The sequence below is a fragment of the Talpa europaea genome (genome assembly GCF_964194135.1).
Source record: "Talpa europaea genome assembly, chromosome: 7".
Taxonomy (NCBI): domain Eukaryota; kingdom Metazoa; phylum Chordata; class Mammalia; order Eulipotyphla; family Talpidae; genus Talpa; species Talpa europaea.
The window spans coordinates 86,243,009-86,265,904 of record NC_140074.1 but is presented as its reverse complement, the minus strand read 5'-3'; positions in this window follow the sequence as shown (position 1 = coordinate 86,265,904).

Sequence of the window (22,896 nt, the reverse complement as noted above, 5' to 3'; positions counted from 1 at the left end):
GTCACCTTCCTGGCAGGGGATCGAATTCATGTTGCAGTAGCTGGTGATTGCTTGATAGTGCTGAGACTTAACCCCTTGTGCCACCAGATCGACCCTAAGCCTGTTCTTTTAAAATGTTACAGAAATAGGGCCTCCCCGGTGGCGCAGCGGTTGAACGCTGGGTTGCGAAGCTGCCCGCAGCCTCTGCGGCGCTGGTTCGATCCCCGGCTGCTCCCCAGCCACCAGAGGAGGGTCCCACATGGCGCGCAGACCTCTCCTGCGGCCCGCTGCTCCCCTCAGCAGTGTACTTCGGTCCTTCTGCCTGCTCTGCTCCCCGCTCTGGCTCTGGTGAATTCTCTCACCCTCCCGCGCTTCTGACTGTACCCAGTGCTTGTATGCATGAACAAACAAACAAATAAATAATACATGCCTCTATTAAAAAAATAAAATAAAATAAAATAAAATGTTACAGAAATAAAAGTGTCTCCCTGGTGGCGCAGGGAATAAGTCACAGCATTGTCAAGTTATTGCCACTGTGGCCTGAAATATATTTGGGGCTTCCCTGGTGGCACAAGGGGTTAGGCATCAGCTATGAAGCTATCCCCAGCCAGGGAACTGATGCACATGGTGCTGCAGACCTCTCCTGTCTTGCCCGTTGCTCTCCTCAGCAGTGTATTTCAGTCAATCCACCTGTGTCTGTCTCTGGTGAATCCTCTCAGCCCCCTGCACCTCTGGCCTGCACCCCAGTTCTTGTATGCATAAATAAATCTTTAAAAAAAATTTACTTATGCCTATTATGTTTTAATGTCTAGTAGTTATAGCAGTTCACCTACTCTGATTAATACAAGGTGTTTAATTTGATAGGTGAAAGATTAATCAACTGGCAAGTTATGCCCACATGATAACAATTCTTCAGTCAATAGAATTGAATGAATAGTAAAATTCAATAAGATGCTTCAGGCATCTCAGATAAATAATTTTTTGGTATAATTGTTGGGAAGAAAGGATGTCCTGAACAAACTCCACAAATAAATTTTATGTACCCCACCCTTACCCCAGACCAAAGAGATCCAAGACACCAAGGAAGACAAATCCCATAATGTCATCACCACCAAAGGAAGGACTGCTAGGAACTGAGGGTGGAGTTAAGCAGCCAGGCTTGGGATGTAAGTACCCTTGGGGGTGCTTGGTTTTTCATTGGCTTTCTCCCTGAGTTACTCATTTTCCCTTTTTGTAAATAAACCCATTATTAATCTTTTTGTGTGTGCCTGCAGTTGAGTTTCATATGTCCATTTTAAGCCCACCGGTGAGGACCCACAGTCAGGCCAACCCATTTCACATTGGGGTTGCCTTGTAACATAAGTATGCCCCTGGGCCTCACCCGTGGCGCAGTGGTTGAGCACTGGGCTGCAAAGCTGCCCACAGCCTCTGCAGTGCCGGTTCGATCCCCAGCCGCTGGGCGAGGGTCCCACATGGCGCGCAAGCCTCTGCTCCCCTCAGCAGTGTATTTCATTAGTCTGCCTGTTCTGCTCCCCACTTTGGCTCTGGTGAATTCCCTGACCTCCCCGTGCTTCTGACTGTACCCAGTGCTTGTATAAATAAATAAATAAAATCTTTAAAAAAACAAAAAAACGCAAGTATGCCCCTGTAATACCTGAAATTTAACTCAGCATCCTAGTTTTTTTGTTTTTAAAGATTTATTTATTCATACAAAAGCTGGGGTACAGAGATACGGGGAGGTGAGAAGATTCACCAGAGACAGAGTGGGGAACAGAACAGGCAGACTGACTGAAATACACTGCTGAGGGGGGCAGCGGGCTAATCAGGAGAGGTCTGCTGCACCATGTGGGATGCTCCCTCCCTGGCCGACGGGGCATAGAACTAATGCTGCTGAGGCTGCGGATTGCTTCATAGTGCGGTGCTTAACCCCTTGTGCCACCAGGGAGGCCCTAGCATCCTAGTTTTTTAAAAAGATTTATTTATGTATACAAGAACTGGCATATAGGCCAGAGGTGTGGGGAGGTGTGAGGATTCACTAGAAACAGCGGGGAGCAGAACAGACAGATCTGACATACACTGCTGAAGGGGGCAGTGAACATACACTACTGAGGGGGGGCTGTGCCTTACGGGCTACTTCCCTGGCCGGGGATCAAACTTGTGTTGCAGGGGCTGCAGATAGCTTCATAGTACTGCAACTTAACCCCTTGTGCCACCAGGGAGGCCCTATGTTTCTGTTTGTTTTTGTTTTTGTTTTTGTTTTCTAAAGATTTTATTTATTTATTTATACAAGAACCAGGGTACAGGCCAGATGCGCAGGAGGGTGAGAGGATTCACCAGAGACAGAGCAGGGAACAGAACAGTCAGACTGATGAAATATACTGCTGAGAGAAGCAGCGGGCGCGACAGGAGAGGTCTGCCGCGCCATGTGGGACCCTCGCTGGCCAGCCGGGATCGAGCCAGCACTGCAGAGGCCGCGGACAGCTTCACAGCACAGTGCTCAACCGCCTACACCACCAGGGGAGGCTCTGTTTAAGATTTATTTTTATTTTATGCATACAAGAACTGGGGTATAGCCCAGAGGTGCGGGGTGGGGGGTGGTGGTGGTGGTGAAAGGATTCACCAGAGACAGAGGGGGAGGCAGCACAACAGGCAGATTGAGATACCCTGCTGAGGAAAACAGTCTTGGAGACAGGAGAGGTCTGCTTCGCCATGTGAGTTAGCTTCCTGGCCAGGAGTCAAAAACTTGGGCAGTAGCTGTTGATAGCTTGATAGTGCTGAGACTTTAACCCCTGCACAACCACTGGCTGCATCCTGTATTTTTATTTGCTAAATCTGGCAACTTTATTGCTGGCTTGCCCTTTAGAAAAACATTGCTACAAGATTGTTGCTTTTTCCTCCAGGGGAAGTGAATTCCTTCTTACCACAATAGCTGGACCCAACCAGTTCATTCCATACCTCACATTCCTTTCATCTTTGCTAATTGCATCTCATTTTGTTACTGGCATTCTCAAGTAGTTCTGGGCTTTCTCTGACTATACATACCTCCATTTTATTCCATCTTTGTAACTGAATTTAACAAATTCAGTTACCTTACCCCCTCCACTGCACCTTACCCCCTCCACTTCACAACAATAAACCCTTAGACTAAAATTTTAGTAATTTAGCTTTGAGACTTTAACTTAATCCCTGCGCCACCAGGGCGGTCCTGCTTAGTGTTTTGTGGGGTTTTTTTTTTAAGATTTATTTATTTTTATACAAGAACTGGGGTACAGGCCAGAGGCGCAGGAATGTGAGAAGACTCACCAGAGACAGAACGGAGAACAGAACAGGCAGACTGACGAAATACACTACGGAGGGGAGCAGCGGGCAAGACAGGAGAGGTCTGCCACGCCATGTGGGTATCTCCCTGGCTGGCCGGGAATTGAACCGGCACTGCAGAGGCTGGGGACAGCTTCAATGCGCTGCGCTTAACCCGCTGTGCCACCTGGGAGGCCCCAGTGTTTCTTTACAGCAAAATCTGTTATCATTAAGAGTGACATACCTATCACTTTGGCCTCTCACTTTTTTGATCATCTTAAATTTGTTACATCCCTGGAATCCTAAACATCTTATTTTCTTCCCACTTCTTCAAGCATTCCAGTTGTCTCACTTTTCCCCAAAGCCCTTATTCTTCCATCTTGAGACGCCTTCTAGTCCTTAGAATCTGTTACAGGGCAGGGAGAGGGGCACCCCAGAACCCACAAACCTGCCTGCTCTAAATAGGTTCTGCCATCCGCCACATCAACACAAAACATGAGACTTTAATGAGAAGGAACTTTAATATAATTAGTGAACAATACAGGAAAGGCAAAGAATATAGTCTAAATCAAGCACCCCAAGTAACCAGTCCCCTCGTTGGTAAAAGTCCATCCAAATGGGATTGGCCCAGAGTTAGGCCTCAAAGCCTGCCACATGTCTAAAACATCCTCCAGTGGGGACCCACAGAAAGGGATCAGAAACAACCAGACAAGTCTGGAAGGAAAAGAGCAAAATCAAAATTGACAAAAATTGCCATTGTTACTTCCCCACGGGTCTCTCACCCACATCTGTGTCAACCAGTTCACGACCAAAAGGCAAGTGCAGTTTCTTCATGTGTCTCTTGGCTCCATGTGCCTCCTCCATGTCTCCTTCTGGCTCTCCATTATCCTTCCTTCCTTCATTTCCTCTGCAGCTTCTTCTCTTCCTGCTCAGCTCCACCCTCCTTTGTGTGGGGCAGCAAACCTGGAACCTCCCCCTTTCCTGGGGACCACCCTGTTGCAACTCCTCAACTATCAGTCACTTCCTACCTAGCCTTCCTTTTTTCAAGTTATAAGCAGATTATATAAAGTGTCGACAGGTGTTAGGTATATCCAACTGCCTGCCTCTAGACACCGCCATTTGAATGTCATGGAGGCGTCTCAAAGTCTATACTCTAAATTGAATTCATCTGGCCTCCCTCGTGGCATAAGGGATTAAGCATCAGCACTATGAAGCTGTCGGCTACAGCAGCAGGAGTTTGATCCCTAGCCAGGGAGGTGACCCTCACATGGCTCAGCAGACCTCCTTATCTCTCCTGCTGCTCCCCTCAGCAGTGTATTTCACTTGATCTGCCAATTCTACTCCCCACTCTGTCTCTGGTGAATCCTCTCACACCCCGCACCTCTGGCCTGTACCTCAGTTCTTCTATGCATAAATAAATCTTTAAAAAAAATTGAAATCAGGGCCTCCCCTGTGGCGCAGCAGTTGAGCACAGCACTGTGAAGCTGTCCACAGGCTCTGCAGTGCCAGTTCGATCCCCGCCGGTCTTGGAGCAACCCACATGGCGAGCAGACTTCTCCTGTCTCTCCTGCTGCTCCCCTCAGCAGTGTGTTTCATCAGTCTGCCTGTTCTGTTCCTAGCTCTGTCTCTGGTGAATCCTCTCACTCTCCTGCGCATCTGGCCTGTACCCCAGTTCTTGTATAAATAAAAAATAAATCTTAAAAAAAGGGGGCCTCCCTAGTGGCACAAGGGGTTAAGCACAGCACTGTGAAGCAATCCCCAGCCCCCTGCAGCACAAGTTCCATCTCCGGCCGACCAGGGAGCTACCCACATGGCACAGCAGACCTCTTCTGATTGGCCCGCTGCTCCCCTCAGCAATGTATTTCAGTCAGTCTGCCTGTTCTGCTCCCCACTCTGTCTCTGGTAAATCCTCTCACCCCCCCCCCCACATCTCTGGCCTGTACCCCAGCTTTGTATGCATAAATAAAATAAATATTTTTTTAAAAAAAATTGAACTCATCATCCCATTCCCCTCTGCTCTTCATCCCAACTCACTAACACTGTGTCTGTCATTCTTTAGCCAAGCCAAAATTCTGGGGACTATCAGTATTCCTTTCTCTCATTTCCTCTTCCATCCCATTTCTATTTACCAAATCCTGACTCTTGCACATCTAAAATTAATCCATTTATCTACATACCTCTGCTACTACCTTACTTCAAATCACAACATCTCTTATCTGGATAACCTCAACATGCACCTAACTGCCTACAATTTCTCTGTCACATTTCAGCTCTAGTGAGCTCTCTAGAATTCATTTTCTTTTATATTAGATTCTCCTTTGACAGATATCTCTCAATAAATTCCCTGCAAAAGGAAACAAATCTTCATGTTCTAGTTCGCATCTCTTTCTTTCCAGCCTCACCTTCATCACCTTCCTTTTTTTATTTTTAGGTTTATTTTTATACAAGAACTGAGGTACAGGTCAGAGTTGCGGGAGGATGAGAGGATTCATCAGAGACAGAGCGGGGAGCAGAACAGGCAGAAGGAACAAATTATACTGCTGAGGGGAGCAGTGGGCGCGACAGGAGAGGTCTGCTGCACTGCATGGGATTCTCAGCCGGGATCGAATCTGCGCTGCAGAGGCTGCGGACAGCTTCACAGTGCCACGCTCAACTCACTGCACCACCAGGGATGCCATTTTTTTTTTTTTAAGATTTATTTATTTAGGCATACAAGAACTGAGGTAGAGGCCAGAGGTGCTGGGGGAGGATTCACCAGAGACAGAGTGGGGAACAGAACAGGTGGACTGACTGAACTACACTGCTGAGGGGAGCAGCGGGCGTGACAGGAGGAGTCTGCTGCACCATGTGGGACCCTCCTGGGCCCGCCGGGATCGAACCAGCACTGCAGAGGCTGCGGACAGCTTCACAGCGCTGTGTTCAACCGCCTGTGAAGGGGAGGCCCACTAGCAGCCATACATTTCTTGCCCTTTTTAAGGCTGCTTTCCTCTCCAGGCTTTTGTATAACCTTACCTCTAGCTAACACCTTCTCCCTCATCTTCAAATCCTATGTTTATCTGACCCTAATTTGGGTTATCTGTCTGTCCCATGTTCTCTAAGCAACGTGTGCTTATGGACAGTTGTAACATACTAAACTGAAATTACCTGTCATCCATCAGAAGACCAAGATACATATTGTTGTATTTGTAACACCCAGCCCTGCTTGCCACTGCATATACCCAGGGTATGTATTTTTTAAAAAGATTTATTTATTTATGCACACAAAAACTGGGGTCCAGGCCAGAGGTGTGTGTGGGGGTGGTGAGAGTATTCACCAGAGACAGAGTGGATAACAGAACAGGCAGATTGACTGAAATACGTTGCTAAGGGAAGCAGCGGGCCAGACAGGAGAGGTCTGCTGCACCATGTGGTTGCTCCCTGGCCGGGGATTGAACTCATGCTTCAGTGGCTGCAGATAGCTTCATTGGTTGCATCTTAACTCTTTGTGCCATCAGGGAGCCCCAGGGGTATGTATTTTTAACAATAGAATAAAAACGTAGTATAGATGGATAGAGGTCACCAAAAGCAAAGTGGGGCTTAACAAAGTTAACTATATTGGGCCTCCCTGGCGGCGCAGCAGTTGAGCGTTGGGTTGCGAAGCTGCCTGCAGCCTCCGCGGCACAGGTTCGATCCCCCGCTGCTCCCCGGCCACCGAAGGAGGGTCCCACATGGCACGCAGACCTCTCCTGCCGCCCGCTGCTCCCCTCAGCAGTGTACTTTGGTCCTTCTGCCTGCTCTGCTCCCCGTTCTGGCTCTGGTGAATTCTCTCACCCTCCCGCGCTTCTGATTGTACCCAGTGCATGTATAAACAAAACAAACAAACAAACAAATAAATAAAAACATGCCTCTACAAAGAAAAAAAAGAAAGTTACTATATTGGGGCCTTCCTGGTGGTGCAACAGGTTAAGCACAGCAACTATCTGCAGCTGATGCAGCAATAGTTCCCTAGCCAGCCAGGGAGTTAACCCACATGACACAGCAGACCTCTCCTGTCTTGCCCATTGCTCCCCTCAACAGTGTATTTCAGTCAATCTGCCTGTTCTGTTCCCCACTCTGTCTCTGGTGAATCCTTTCACCCACCCACACTTCTAGCCTGTACTCCAGCTCTTGTATGCATAAATAAATAAACCTTTAAAAAAAAAAAAGAAAAAAAGATTTATTTATGTTAATCATGTGAGATGCTACAGATCAATGTTAATAAAGTGTACACAACCGGGCCTCCCCTGGTGGCGCAGCAGTTGAGTGCTGGGCTGTGAGGCTGCCCGCAGCCTCTGCAGCGCCAGTTTGTTCCCCAGCCGCCAGCAAGGGTCCCACAAATAAATAAATAAATAATAAATTAAAAATAAATAAATAAAGTGTACACAACCCCTGCCATTATGAACCTGTGAGAGTTTTCATTCTCAGTGACCTTTTCTCATGTGCCTTTCTCCTCAAACAGTCCCAATGGCCCAGTTCCAAACACCTACATTCGGAGGTACTAAAAATCATGCTTGAACATGCATAATTTTCAAGCTACAAAATAAAGTAAAAAAACTATGAACATTTGGGCATTGTCTCATCCAGTGATGAAGCTGCCTCATAATGTGTGCTTTTCACACATTTTAGACAAATAGTTTCTTTGGTTATTATGACGTAGCTGTATAGATCTGAAAAATAGCCACAATCTTTCACTCTTTCTAGATTTACACTCCTTTTTTTTTTTTTTTTAAAGATTTATTTATTCATACAGAATACAGTCAGAAGCGCAGGAGGGTGAGAGAATTCACCAGAGCCAGAGCGGGGAACAGAACAGGCAGACTGACGAAATACACTGCTGAGGGGAGCAGCAGGGGCGGCAGGAGAGGTCTGCGCGCCATGTGGGACCCTAGCCGGCGGCCGGGGATGGAACCGGCACTGCAGAGGCTGCGGGCAGCTTCGCAGCCCAGTGCTCAACCTCTGCACCACCAGGGGAGGCCCTTTTCTTTAAAAAAATTATTTTATTTATTTGTATGCAAAAGCTGGGGTTCAGGACAGAAGTGCAGGGGGGATGAGATGATTCACCAGAGATCGTGGGGAGCAGAACAGGCAGATCCGCTGAAATACACTGCTGAGGGGAGCAGCTGGTGAGACAAGAGCGGTCTGCTGCGTCATGTCTATCACCTCCCTGGCCAGGGATGGAACTCAGGCCACAGTGGCTGCAGATAGCTTCAAAGTGCTGAGACTTAACCCCTTGCACCACCAGGGAGGCCCTAAATTCACACTCCTTTTGTAATATGACTTTACAGCTTTTTCAATCAAGAGAGTTTATTTCCTCACTCCTGGAATCTTAGCTGAATTTATGACTTGCTTTGGTGAAGAGAATGCAGTGAAATTGACATTGTGTTAGTTGTAAGCCAAGCCTTTAAGAGACCGTGTTCCCTCATGAGAACCAGTCCAAGCTACCCTGCTCGAGGATGGGTGATCACATGAAAGCAGAGATAAACTGTCATTTGAGGGCCATCGAAAACAGACAGCTCCTGGCCAACCAGAAGTTGATCTCAGGGGCCTCCCAGGTAGTGAAAACACTCAGACAACATTTGTGGAATGAATAGTCACAAATCTTTACTGTTTATAAAGGAGAATTGACAGCTTAGTTTTACTAGCAGTGCTGCTGCATGTGGATTTGCATGTTAATCCCGACCCAAGGACAAGTGGGGCACTGGAGAGTGGAGCTGAAATTCAACTTCTACTCTTGGCTAAGTTGAAATCCTGGTCCCTGGCTCTGCCTGTCTGCAGGGGACAAGGCTCTAAATTCAAATAAAGGCACATTTTGCTTGTGTTTCCTAATCGGCAAGCCCCTAGGGCTATAGCTATGTGAAAGGGGACTTACCTTATTATTATTTTTTAAGAGACTTATTTATTTTTGCATGCAAGAGCTGGGGTACAGGCCAGAGGTGTGGGGGGTGAATTCACCAGAGACAGAGTGGGGAGCAGAAGAGGTGGTTCTACTGAAATACATTGCTGGGCCTCCCCGGTGGCGCAGCAGGTTGAGTGCCGCGCTGTGGGACTCTCCGCAGCCTTTGCAGCGCAGGTTTGATTCCCAGCGGGCCAGGGAGATTCCCACATGGCACAGCAGCCCTCTGCAGTGTCTTTGGTGCTTCTGCCTGTTCTGCTCTCCGCTCTGTCTCTGGTGAATCCTCTCACCCTCCCGTGCCTCTGGCCTGTACCCCAGCTCTTGTACAAAAATAAATAAATCTTTAAAAAAAAAAAGAGAAATACACTGCTAAGGGGAGCAGAGGGCCAGATGCAAGAGGTCTGCTGCGCCATGTGTGTTAGCTCCCTGGCTAGGGAACGAACTAGTGTTACAGTGGCTGCAGATAGTTTCTGGTGCTGAGACTTAACTCCTTGTGCCACCAGGAATCCCAAGGCACTTAGCTTATATCTTACAAAACTTCTCTATGGAATGACAGGATCTTAGGTAGCAGAAAACTGGTTACTGAGAAATACGACATGGTACAAAATGTGCAAAGGAACAAAATTAAGCACAAGACTAGAGACACTTCTTATATGTGAATCTAGATAAATGACTGATGGACTGAAAGAAATAAGAGGGAGGAAAAAACAAAGGCAGTTAGGTTAACATGTCTGAATTGAAATCAGAGACTATCTGAGAATTAACAAAAGGACCAGAACAGTGAAGCACACAAAATATGATTTGTTTCTATAAAAGGTAAATCTATAGAGATAGAAAATAGAGTAATGGTTGCCTAAGACCCATAGTAGGAATAGGAATTGACTGTAAACAGACTCAAAGGTTTCATTTTAATATGATGGTAATGTTCTAAAGTTAAATACTATCTCTTCAATGGTAGGTGTAGTGTGGTAACATACATTTAAAGGGTGTGACCCTATATCTCTAAATCATGTACAGTGTTGTAAACTAATTTATAAAGCAAAATATCAAAAAAAATTGTACCTATATTTGTATAATGACAAGCATACTAAAATTCACTGAATTGTATGCTGTAAATGGGTGGATTTTTAAAAAAATATTTATTTATTCTTACAAGCGCTGGGTAGCCAGAAGCACGGGAGGGTGAGAGAATTCACCAGAGCCAGAGTGGGAAGCAGAACAGGCAGGCAGATGGAGGACACTGCTGAGGGGAGCAGCGGGCGGCGGGAGAGGTCTGAGCGCCATGTGGGACCCTCGCTGGCGGCCATGGATCAAACGGGCGCTGCCGAGGCTGCGGGCAGCTGGGCAGCTTCCCAGCCCAGCGCTCAACCGCTGCGCCACTGGGGAGGCCCCTAAATGGGTGGATTTTATGGTATATTGAGTCATATCTTTTTTTTAAGTTATATCTTAATAAAGCTGTTTAGGGCCTCCCTGGTGGCGCAAGGGAAAAAGTAATAACATGTTAAGATGCTTCTATTTGGGAGAAAAATCTTGAGAATAAAGGGTTTTGAATGGAAGCCGCGAATTGAATTTAAAGTTAACATGGGCTTCCCCTGGTGGCGCAGGCGGTTGAGCACCACGCTGTGAAGCTATCCGTAGCCTCTGTAGCGCGGGTTTGATCCCGGCTGGCCAGCGAGGGTCCCACATGGCGCTGCAGACCTCTCCTGTCGTGCCCACTGCTCCCCTCAGCAGTGTATTCCGTCTTCTGCCTGTTCTGTTCCCCACTCTGTCTCTGGTGAATCCTCTCACCCTCGGGGGCCTCCCCGGTGGTGCAGCGGTTGAGCGCTGGGTTGCGAAGCTGCCCACAGCCTCTGCAGCGCCGGTTCCATCCCCAGCTGCTCCCCGGCCACCGGAGGAGGGTCCCACATGGCGCGCAGACCTCTCCTGCCGCCCGCTGCTCCCCTCAGCAGTGTCTTTCGGTCCTTCTGCCTGCTCTGCTCCCCGCTCTGGCTCTGGTGAATTCTCTCACTCTCCCGCGCTTCTGACTGTACCCAGTGCTTGTATAAATAAATAAATCTTAAAATAAAAATAAAAATAAAGTTAAAAGCTCAAGTATTTCAAGTGTAAGTTAAAACATTTAATGATTATTAAAGTTATGCTTGAAAATATTTTTATTACATAATTACATAATTAATCACTGGTAAGTTAACATGAAAACAGAACAACGATTTAAATTAGCATACAGAAAATAGCGAACATCAAGGTAGCTGGAAAAAGTTTGCTGGTGACCTATGCTTTTTTATAATTTTACAATGACTATATCAATGTTTATGAAGTGCCATAATGTCTTCTGTGGTACTTTCTCTTTTGAAATTTGTATTTGGCAAAGTAATAAAGTGGAATTCTATGAAATCAGGATGAGCAGAATGAGGTAAATTCCAATTAGAAATGCAAACATTTATCTAAATATTCATATTGTATGTAGATGTATATATGCAAGTACATATATGTGCATATAAATATGTGAATGTGACAGATATCAAAACATGATTACACATTGACATGCACAAAATTATAAAATGTTGATTTAATGTGAGAAATCAGGGTTTCCCTGGTGGCACAAGGGATTAAGAAGCAGCCTGTGAAGCTATCTGCAGCCACTGCAGCACAAGTTTGATCCCCCGCCAGGGAGATACCCAAATGGCATAACAGACCTGTCCTGACTCACCCACTGCTCCCCTCAGCAGTGTATTTCAGTAGTGCCTGTTCTGTTCCCCACTCTGTCTCTGGTGACTCCTCTCACACCCCACACCTCTGTCCTGTACCCCAGTTCTTGTATACATAAATAAGTCTTAATAAAAAATAAATAAATAAATAAATAAATAAAGCTGTTTAACAGGGCCTCCCTGGTGGACCAAGGCATTAAATCTCAGCACTATGACGCTATCACCAGCAATATGACCTGAGTTTGATCCCCCGCCATGGAGCTAATCCACAAGGCAGAGACCTGTCCTGTATTGCCGGTTGCTTCCCTTATTTATTTATACATACAAGAACTGAGATAGCACTTGGGCCTGGGTTCGAACTTGTGCTGCAGATGCTGTAGTTAGCCTCACAGTGCTGTGTTTAACCCCTTGAGCCACCAGGGAGGCTCCCAGTTGGATAATTATAGGAACTGGACATGGACTGGATATTAGATGTTATTAAGAAATAAATGTTGGGGGCCTCCCCTAGTGGCGCAGGCCGTTGAGCGCGGCACTGTGAAGCTGTCCACAGCCTCTGTAGTGCCGGTTTGATCCAGGCCCATAGGCGAGGGTCACACATGGCGAGGCAGACCTCTCCTATCTCACTTGCAGCTACCCTCAGCAGTGTATTTCATCTGTCTGCCTGTTCTGTTCCCCACTCTGCCTCTGGTGAATCCTTTCACTCTCCCGCGCATCTGGCCTGTACCCCAGTTCTTGTATAAATAGATAAATAAATCTTTAAAAAATAAAAGAAAGAAAAAAAGAAATGTTGGGGCTCCCCTGTTGCCCAGCGGGTTGAATGCAGCACTGTGAAGCTGTCCCCAGCCTCTGCAGTGCAGGTTTGATTTCCGGCTGTCCTGGGAGATACCCACATGGTGCAGCAGACCTCTCCTGTCTCACCCGCTGCTCCCCTCAGCAGTGCTTTAGGTCTGTCTGCCTGTACTGCTCCCCGTTCTGTCTCTGATGAATCTTCTTATCCTCTCACACCTCTGACCTGTACCCCAGCTCTTGTATAATAAATAAATCTTAAAAAAAAAGAAATGTTAATTAAAAAATATGCATACAAGAATTGGGGTGCAGGCCAGAGATGTGGGGCATGAGAGGATTCACTAGACACAGTTGGGAAGCGGAACAGGCAGATTTATTGAATACACTGCTGAGGGGAACAGTGGGCAAGACATGTGAGGTCTGCTCTGCTGTGTGGGTCTGCACCCTGGATGGGGATCGAACTCATGCTGTAGAGCCTGCAGATTGCTTCATAGTGCTGAGTCTTAACCCCTTGCGCCAGCAGGGAGGACCTAAATGTTAATTTTTTGGGGTATAACAATGATACTGTAGGGCCTCCCTGGTGGTGCAAAGGGTTCAGCACGGCAATGTGAAACTATCAGCTGCCTCTGCAGCATGAGTTAGATTCCCAGCCAGGGAACTACCCATGTAGCGCTGCAGACCTCTCCTGTCTTGCCTGCTGCTACCCTCAGCAGTGTATTTCGGTCAATCTGCCTGTTCTGCTCCACAACTCTGTCTCTGGTGAATCCTCTCACCCCCTGCATCTCTGGTCTGTATCCCAGTTCTTGTATGCATAAATAAATAAATCTTTAATTAAAAAAACAACAATGATACTATAGTTATATTGACATAATCTGTTACTGATACTGTGATAGACAAATTAATAATAACTCAAAGATGTCCATATCTGGATATCTGTGAATTTGTTACCTTATATGGCAAAAGGGTTATTGTTTTTGTTTTTTTTAAAGATTTATTTATTTATGCATACAAGAGTTGGGGTATGGGCCAGAGATGTGGGGGGTGAGAGAATCCACCGGAGAGAGAGTGGGGAACAGAACAGGCAGATTGACTGAAATACACCACTGAGGGGAGCAGCGGGTGAGACAGGAGAGGTCTGCAGGGCCATGTGGGAGTCTCCCTGGCCAGCTGGGGATTGAACTCGTGCTGCAGAGGCAGCAGATTGCTTCACAGTGCGGTGCTTAACCCCTTGTGCCACCAGGGAGGCCCTGTTTGTTTTTTTTTTTAAAGATTTATTTATTTATGTATACAAGAGCTGGGGTACAGGCCAGAGGTGTGGGGGATGAGAGGATTCACCAGAGACAGACTGGGGAACAGAACAGGCAGATTGACCAAAGTACACTGCTGAGGGGAGCAGCAGGCTAGTCAGGAGAGGTCTGCTGCGCCATTTGGGTTGCTTCCTGGCGGGCCGGGGATCGAACTTGTGCTGCAGAGGCTGTGGACAGCTTCATAGATTGCGTCTTAACCCCTTGTGCCACCAGGGAGGCCCAAAAGGGTTATTGTTGAAGTGATTAAATTAAGGTTCTTGATATGGGGAAATATCCTGTATTATCTCAGTGGGCCTAATCACAGTGTCTTTATAAGAGAGATGCAGAAGGGCCTCCCTGGTGGTGCAAGGGTTTAAGTCTCAGCACTATCAAACTATCACCACCCACTGCAACATGGGTTCCATCCCAGGCCAGGCAGCTAACCCACATGGTGCAGCAGACCTCTCCTGCCTTGCCCACTGCTCCCCTCAGCAGTGTATTTCAGTAGATCTGCCTGTTCTGCTCCCCACTCTGTCTCTGGTGGATTCACGCTCTCGACGTCTGGCCTGGACCCCAGCTCTTCTATGCATAATAAATCAATCTAAAAAAAGACAGAGGGATGAAGCAGTCAGTCAGAAAAAGGAGGTGCAACCATGGAACCAGGAGATGCCATGAAACTCTTTGGAAATTTTGGAAATGGAGGAAAGGGAGAGTCAAGGATGCAGGCAGGCTCCAGAGACTGTTAATGGCAAGGAAACAGATTCTCTCACAGAGTCTCCAGAAGCACAGTCTTGATTCTAAGACTTCATATCCCCCAGAAGTCTGTAACAAATTTGTATTGTTTTAAGCCACAGATTTTGTGGTAATTTGTTACAATAGTAATAGGAAAGTAACAGAAATATTTTCTTGAATAACATTTTGGTCAGATTGAATTCCTAGGATACAAGGTCATGTCCATTGAAACATGTGATTATACTGCTTTCCAAACTGTGCTTACCGATTGTCAACACTGTCAACAGAGTAACCTGCCAAGTATGGGCCATTACTCAACTTTTTATTTATTTATTTTTAAAAAATTTTTATTTATTTATTTTTGTGAAGAAGTACTGGGGTATAGGCCAGAAGTACCGGGGTGAATGGATTCACCAGAGACAAAGTATGGAGCAAAACAGGTGGATCAGGGCCTCACCGGTGGCGCAGCAGGTTGAGTGCTGTCCATAGCCTCTGCAGCATGTGTTCGATTCCCGGCCAGCCAGGGAGATACCCACATGGTGCAGCAGACCTCTCCTGCCTCACCCGCTGCTCCCCTCAGCATTGTCTTCAGTCAGTCTGCCTGTTCTGCTCCCTGCTCTGTATAAATAAATAAACCTTAAAAAAATAATTTAAAAAAACAGGAGGCTCTACTGAAATACACTGGTAAGGCGAGCAGCGGGTGAGACAGGAGTGGTCTGCTGCGCCATGTGGGTAGCTCCCTGGCCAGCGGGGATTGAACTTGTGCTGCAGAAGCTGTGGATAGCTTCAAAGGTTGTGTCTTAACCCCTTGCGCCACCAGGGAGGTCCACAATACCTTTTTTTTTTTTTAAGATTTATTTATTTATACATATAATAGCTGGGGTACAGGCCAGAGTTGTGGGGGGTGAGAGGACTCACCAGAGAGAGTGAGGAACAGAACAGGCAGAATGACTGAAATACAATGCTGAGGGGAGCAGTGGGCAAGTCAGGAGAGGTCTGCTGCACCATGAGGGTAGCTCCCTGTCCGGGGATCAAACTTGTGCTGCAGTGGCTGTGGACAGCTTCACAGGTTGCGTCTTAACCTCTTGCACCACCAGGGAGGTCCCACACAATATTTTTTTTTTAAGCACTAAACTGCAGGCTTTGGAGGCAATGACTAATCATTTTTTTTTTTAAACTTCTTGTAATGCTTAATACACTGCCATGTATCTGTGGATACTCAAGACAGGTCAAACGAGTTCTTTAATTGTTTCTATTAAAACAAATTCTATTAAAACAAATTCTTTAATGAAATTGTTTCTATTAAAACAAATTCTTTAATGAAATTGGAAGACATACTTAAAGATATGACCTAATAACCTGGTGATTATTTCAATGGATTTTCAGCAGAAGTATCCGTCAGCACAGGACCACAAGAGGATAGCTCTCTCAGTACATCACTGTGACTTTTTATGTCTGTTTATAATCCCAGATGTCTATCAGAAAAGTTTCTGCGTATATTTTGGTTGCCCTATCAACAATTTCCCTGAACTGTTTGTGAGAGAACAGGCAGTACGTCAGAAAATCAATTTAGGTGTAATATTTCTGCCTTCTCAGCAGTTTCTTAGGAAAAAGACACCTTCAGGTGGATCTCAGCCAGTCTGGGGAGACACTATTCAGGAAAGAAGACCCTGTAGTTAAAAGGTTACCCCTAATCTGTGCATATCCCTTTCAATCAACTCTATAGCAGAACTTTCTTTGTTGGGGGGGCCAATTTTGTGATCATGTGGAACAAGTCTATTGTTTGACCACCTCTATAAACCACTCGTTTCTCTTAAATGCCAGCCCTCACCTTCACTGGTTCTCAAGAGAACCCTGCACTTTGTCTTTGTGCTTTTGTCAGTCTGACTTCGAACATCCTTTGGAAATTGCTATTGAAGGTCATTAATGACAGAATTGCTGTGTCCAATGGCTTTTCCTCAGTGCCATTTTTTTTTAAAAAAGATTTACATGTAAGAGCTGGGGTACAGGCCAGAGGTGTGGGGGGTTGAAAGGATTCACCAGAGACAGAGTGGGGAGCAGAACAGGCAGATGGACAGTAGTACACTGCTGAGGGGAGCAGCGGGGTGAGTCAGGAGAGGTCTGCTGTGCCATGTTGGTAGCTCCCTGGCCGGGGATGGAACCCATGCTGCCGTGGCTGCAGATAGCTTCATAGGTTGCCTCTTAACCCCTTGCGCCACCAGGGAGACCCCTCTTCTCACTTGTATTTTATGACACTTCCTTCTCCTGATTTTTGCTCAGTCTTGAGCCATATAAAAATAAATATAGGTGCCTCCCTGGTGGTGCAGGGGTTGCAGACAGCGCTATCAAGCTATCGCCAGCCACTGCAGCATGAATTCGATTCCCAGCCAGGGAGCAACCCACATGGTGCAGCAGACCTCTCCTGTCTTGCCCACTGCTCCCCTCAGCAGTGTATTTCAGTTCTGCTCCCCATTCTCTCTGGTGAATCCTCTTACCCCCTGCACCTCTGGTCTATACCCCAGTTCTTGTATGCATAAATAAATAACTCTTAAAAAATTAATATAGCTAACATTTATTGAGTATCAGGAAATTTTATTGTAATCTCCCATTTAATTCTCATTACATGGGGAAAATATCTTTCCCATTTTATAGGCAAGGAAACTAAAGCTTAAAGGAGTTGAGTAATCCATGTCCATTCCATAGGATAAGGAACTGTTGAACCCAAGCATCTAAATCAGAGTCCATGACCTTAAGTGCTGTGATATAGCTTAGATTTGGAAGAAATTTTCAAATGTCAGGGTCTCCCTGGTGGCGCAAAGGGTTAAGCACAGCACTATGAAGCTATCCACAGCCTCCGCAGCATGAGTTCGATCACTGGCCAGCCAGGGAGCTGCCCATATTTTGCAGTAGACCTCTCCAGCCTAGCCTGCTGCTCCCCTCAGCAATGTGTTTCAGTAGATCTACCCGTTCTGTTCCCCATTCTGTCTCTCATGAATTGTTTCGCCACCCACGTGTCTGGCCTGTACCCCAGGTCTTGTGTGCATAAATAAATAAATCTCTAAAAAAAAAAAAGAAAAATTCAAAGGCCAACAAATCTAGCTTCTTCACATTATTTCTGTAAAAAAAAATGTCATTGGGATTTTGATAGGAGCCATTGAAACTGTAGATCACTTAAGGTAGTATTGTTGTTTTTTTTTAAGGTAGTATTGTTAGTTGAATACTGAATTTTCCTCTCCAACACAGTTTTTCTATTTATTTAGGTCTTTGATTTCTTTCAGCAATGTTTTGAAGTATTTAAGGTTCAAGTCTTTAACCTCCTTGGCTGGTTTAGTCCTAAATAATTTTTTAAAGATTTATTTATTTATGCATACAAAAACTGGAGTACTTGCAAAAGGTGCAGGGGGTAAGAGGATTCACTAGAGACAGAGTGGGGAGCAGAACAGGCGGATCTTCTGAAATACACTGCTGAGGGGAGCAGCGGGCTAGTCAGGAGAGGTTTGCTGCACCATGTGGGTCATTTCCCTGGCCAGTGATCCAAATTGTGTTGTAGTAGCTGAGGATAGCTTCATAGTGCTGATGCTTAACCCCTTGTACTACCAGGGAGACCCCCCATTTATTTCTTTTTATCGCCTAATTGCTCTGGCTAGAAGTGGCAAAAGGGAGTACCTTACCTTGTTCATAATCTTAGGGGGAAATTTTCCAGTCTTTTGCCACTGAGTATGCTGTTAGCTATGGGTTTTTCATATATGGCGTTTATGAAGATACCGTCTATTCCTAGTTTATTATTTTTATTGTGAGAGTGTGGGTTTTAATTTTTTTAAGATTTATTTTTTTTAAAGATTATTTATGCATACAACAGAGATGCGGGGGGTGAGAGGATTCACCAGAGACAGAGTGGGGAACAGAACAGACAGACTAAAACACACTGCTGAGGCCGGCAGCTAGCAAGGCAGGAGAGGTCTGCTCTACCACGTGTGTTGCTCCCTGGAAGGCTGGGGATAGAAAGCTGGTTATCAAACTCGTGCTGTAGTGGCTGGTGTTTCAGCCACTGGGGATAGCTTAATAATGCTGTGTCTTTTAACCCCTGCTCCACCAGTGAAGCCCTCTCTCATATTGTTTTTGTCTAACTTTGGTATTAGAGCACAGGTATTGCTGGCCTAATCGAATGAGATAGGAAGTATTCCTATTTTTTGGAAGAGTTTGAGATGGATTGGTGTTAATTGCTCTTTAAATACTTGGTGAAATTCACTAGAAGAGACAGCGGGTCCTGGGATCTTCTTTGTTGGGAACATTTTTTTTCTATTGTGGTAAAATAAGCATAACATTTTCCACTTAGTCACTTTTAGTACACAGTTCAGTGGCATAAATACATAATTCACATTGTTAAGAGATTTTGTTTACTGATTCAGTCTTTTTACTTCTTACCATCTATTCTATTTCTTCTGAGTCATTTCAGTAGTTTATATATACTATGATCTGTTTCTACTCACAATACTTTTTTTTTTTTAAAGATTTATTTATTTATGCATATAAGAACTGATGTACAGGACATAGGGTGAGAGGATTCACAAGAGACAGAGTGGGGAATAGAACAGGCAGATTGACTGAAGTACACTGCTGAGGGGAGCAGCGGGAGAGTCAGTAGTAGTCTGCTGCACCATGTGGGTAGCTCCCTGGTTGGGGATTGAACTTGTGCTGCAGTGGCTGCAGATAGCTTCATAGGTTGCGTCTTAACCCCTTGTGCCACCAGGGAGGCCCTCTACTCATAATACTTCTGATACCAAGTCCACAGTGCAGGAGATTTTGTCTGTGTGTGAATTGGGGTGTGTTACCCTCCCATGCACTCACCAACCTGGAAGCTCTCTGAATCCTGTTGTTTTGGGGTTATATGGAGGTTCCATTACTTAGGTATAATCAAGTCATTGACAGTGGTGATAAACTCAATCTCCGCCTCTCTCCCTTTCCTGGAGGTCAGGAATGGGATAGGTGTGGTGTAAAGTTCCAATCATCTAATCATACAGTTGGTTCCTTTGGCAACCGGCTGCTATCCTAAAATTATATAGGGAGTCACCAAATTAGTATAAACTCAGGCATGACTGAAAGGGGTTTATTACGAATAACAAAAGAAGATTTTCACCTTTATCAGTCAGAAATAAGAGATTTAGGAGTTTTGTGCGAGAAAGCAAGGATAAAGCCAAATAAATATTTATTTAAAGATTTATTTATTTATGCATACAAGAACTGGGGTACAGGCCAGAGATGCAGGGGGTGGGTGAGAGAATTCACCAGAGACAGAGTGATGAGCATAACAGGCTACTGCCTGTTATGAAATACACTGAAATACACTACTGAAATACACTGCTGAGGGGAGCAGCGGGCTAGACTGGAGAGGTCTGCTGCACCATGGTCACCTCCCTGTCCAGGGATTGAACTTGTGCTTCAGAAGCTGTGGATAGCTTCATAGTGCTATGCTTAACCCCTTGCACCACCAGGGAGGCCCCCAAATAAATATTTATCATAATGCAGTGTGTTTTTAGGAATTTGTCCATTTCACTTGTTATCCATATATTAGAGTACCATTATTCATAATACTCTCTTACAATCTTTATTTCCTTATTTCTGTAAGGTCAATTGTGATGTCCCCACTTTTTTATTCTTTTTAAATGAAGTTTTATTGTAGGTGAAAGTACACACTCAAGAGTGAGAGCAGGGTGGCCTCCCTGGTGGCACAGCACTGTGAAACTATCTGTTAAGCACAGCACTGTGATGCTATCTGTAGCCTCTGCAGCATGAGTTTGATCCCTGGCAGGTCAGGGAGCTATACACATGGCGCAGCAAACCTCTCCTGTCTAGCCTGTTTCTTCCCTCAGCAGTGTATTTGGGTATGTCTGCCCGTTCTGTTCCCCACTCTGTCTCTGGTGAATCCTCTCACCCCCGCCCCTGCACCTCTGGCCTGCACCTCAGCTCTTGTATACATAAAATAAATCTTAAAAAAAAAAAAAGTATATTCTCTAAGGTTTTGTATTTGGTTCTCTTCTACCTTCAAGTACACCTATGGCAGCCTCCCATTAGTCCCTTATTCCAATTTCATGCTGTTATTTCTGCATAAGTGATCTTTTGGAATCTTAGAACCAAGATGTGTGAAAAGAACTCATGTCATTGTTTTCCTTCAGCATATTTTCCTAGTACTCCTATTTTTTGTTAAGTATTAAAATAAACAAAATCCTTTATTTTGTTAAGTACTGCTACTCACTATCCCAGTGATGAGTAGGAGGATGGAAGAAAGTAAATTTTACTTTCCTCTCACAAGATCTTCACATATGATTAGGTGCAAACTCTTATACCTGATTTCTCTCTGTAGTGCTATTCATATTTGTCCTTCCTTCTTATTTTTTTAAAGATTTATTTATGCATATCAGAGCTGGGGTACAGGCCAGAGGTGCAGGAGGGTGATTTCACCAGAGACAGAACGGGGAGCAGAACAGGCAGACTACTGAAATATACTGCTGAGGGGAGCAGCGGGCGTGACAAGAGAGGTCTGCCATGCCATGTAGGAATCTCCCTGACTGGCAGGGAATTGAACCCGCTCTGCAGAGGCTGTGGACAGCTTCACAGCGCTGCGCTTAACCCACTGCGCCACCAGGGAGACCCTCTTTATTTTCATGGCTACCATCTATATAACTTTTTTCTGGTTTATTATCACAACCTGATAATTTACCCACTTCTTTAACCGCCACTATATTATTCATCTTTCTAAAGTATAACTATGATGGTGTCATGCTCCATGCAAAATGATATTAAAAAAACAACAAACAGTGTCTCCCTGGTGGCGCAAGGGGTTAAGCACCACATTATGAAGCAATCCGCAGCCTCTGTAGTGCGGATTTGATCCCCGGCTGGCTGGTGAGCAACCCACATGGCGTAGCAGACCTCTCCTGTCTCCCCCATTGCTCCCCTCAGCAGTGTACTTTGGTCAATCTGCCTGTTCTGTTCCCCACTCTGTCTCTGGTGGATCCTCTCACCTCCGCATCTCTGGCCTGTGCCCTGGCTCTTGTATGAATAAATAAATAAATCTTTAACAACAACAATATCTCTTTGCCCAATGAATAAGGTTTAAACTTCTTGGCTTGTCATCCAAGCTTTTTCATAACTGGATTTTAACCTAATTTTTATTCCACAATCTAATACAGACTCTGCCACACTGACTATGTTCTAGTTTTCTAAGCTTTCTAAGCTTCAGTCCTGCCACAGGACAGACCAGGTGCTTTCCCTTGTGAGGCAATTTCCATTTCTGCCTCCTCAGATCTGCACTTGATCTTGGCCCCAACTTTCTGCACCTTGCACTGCAGACCAGACTCCTAACTTCCCTGTTTTTTTCAGTGGTGGGAATAGGGGAACAAAAGGCTGAGGGGAAGCAAAAGATTGAAAAGTGAGGGTGATGGGCCTCCCTGGTGGCACAAGCGGTTAAGTCTTACCACTATGAAGCTTTCCACAGCTACTGCAGCATGAGTTTGATCCCTGGCCGGGAGATGACCCAGATGGCGCAGCAGATGTCTCCTGTCTCACCTGCTGCTCCCCTCAGCAGTGTATTTCAGTCAGTCTGCCTGTTCTGTTCCCCACTCTGTCTCTGGTGAATCCTCTCACCTCCTGCACCTCTGGCCTTACCCCAGTTCTTGTATGCATAAATAAATCTCTAAAAAAAAAAGTGCGGGCCTCCCCAGTGGCGCAGCAGGTTGAGTGCAGTGTTGTGAAGCTGTCTGCAGCCTCTGCATCTCGAGTTCGATTCCCGGCCGGCCAGGGAGATTCCCACATGGCGTGGCAGCCCTCTCCCGTAGCGCCTGCTACTCCCCTCAGCAGTGTATTTCGGTTGTCTGCCTGTTCTGCTCCCCACTCTGTCTCTGGTGAATCCTCTCACCCTCCCGCACCTCTGGCCTGTACCCCAGCTCTTGTATAAAAATAAAGAAATCTTTAAAAAAAAAGTGCGAGGGTGATGCTGAGGTGTGAAAATTGGAGTCCCTGGGACTGGGGCTGGCTGGGAAATGGTAAGGTAGGCGAGAGCAAGTTGATTTCAGTGAGGAAGCGCTGCCTTTACAAAAACCGTTACAGTCTCTTGCTTTCTCTGCCCGCAGTCCAGGCGCAGGTCCTCGATAAGGGCCGAGGTTCTCTCGCTCAGCTCGCTCTTCAGGAGAGGTTCAGGCTG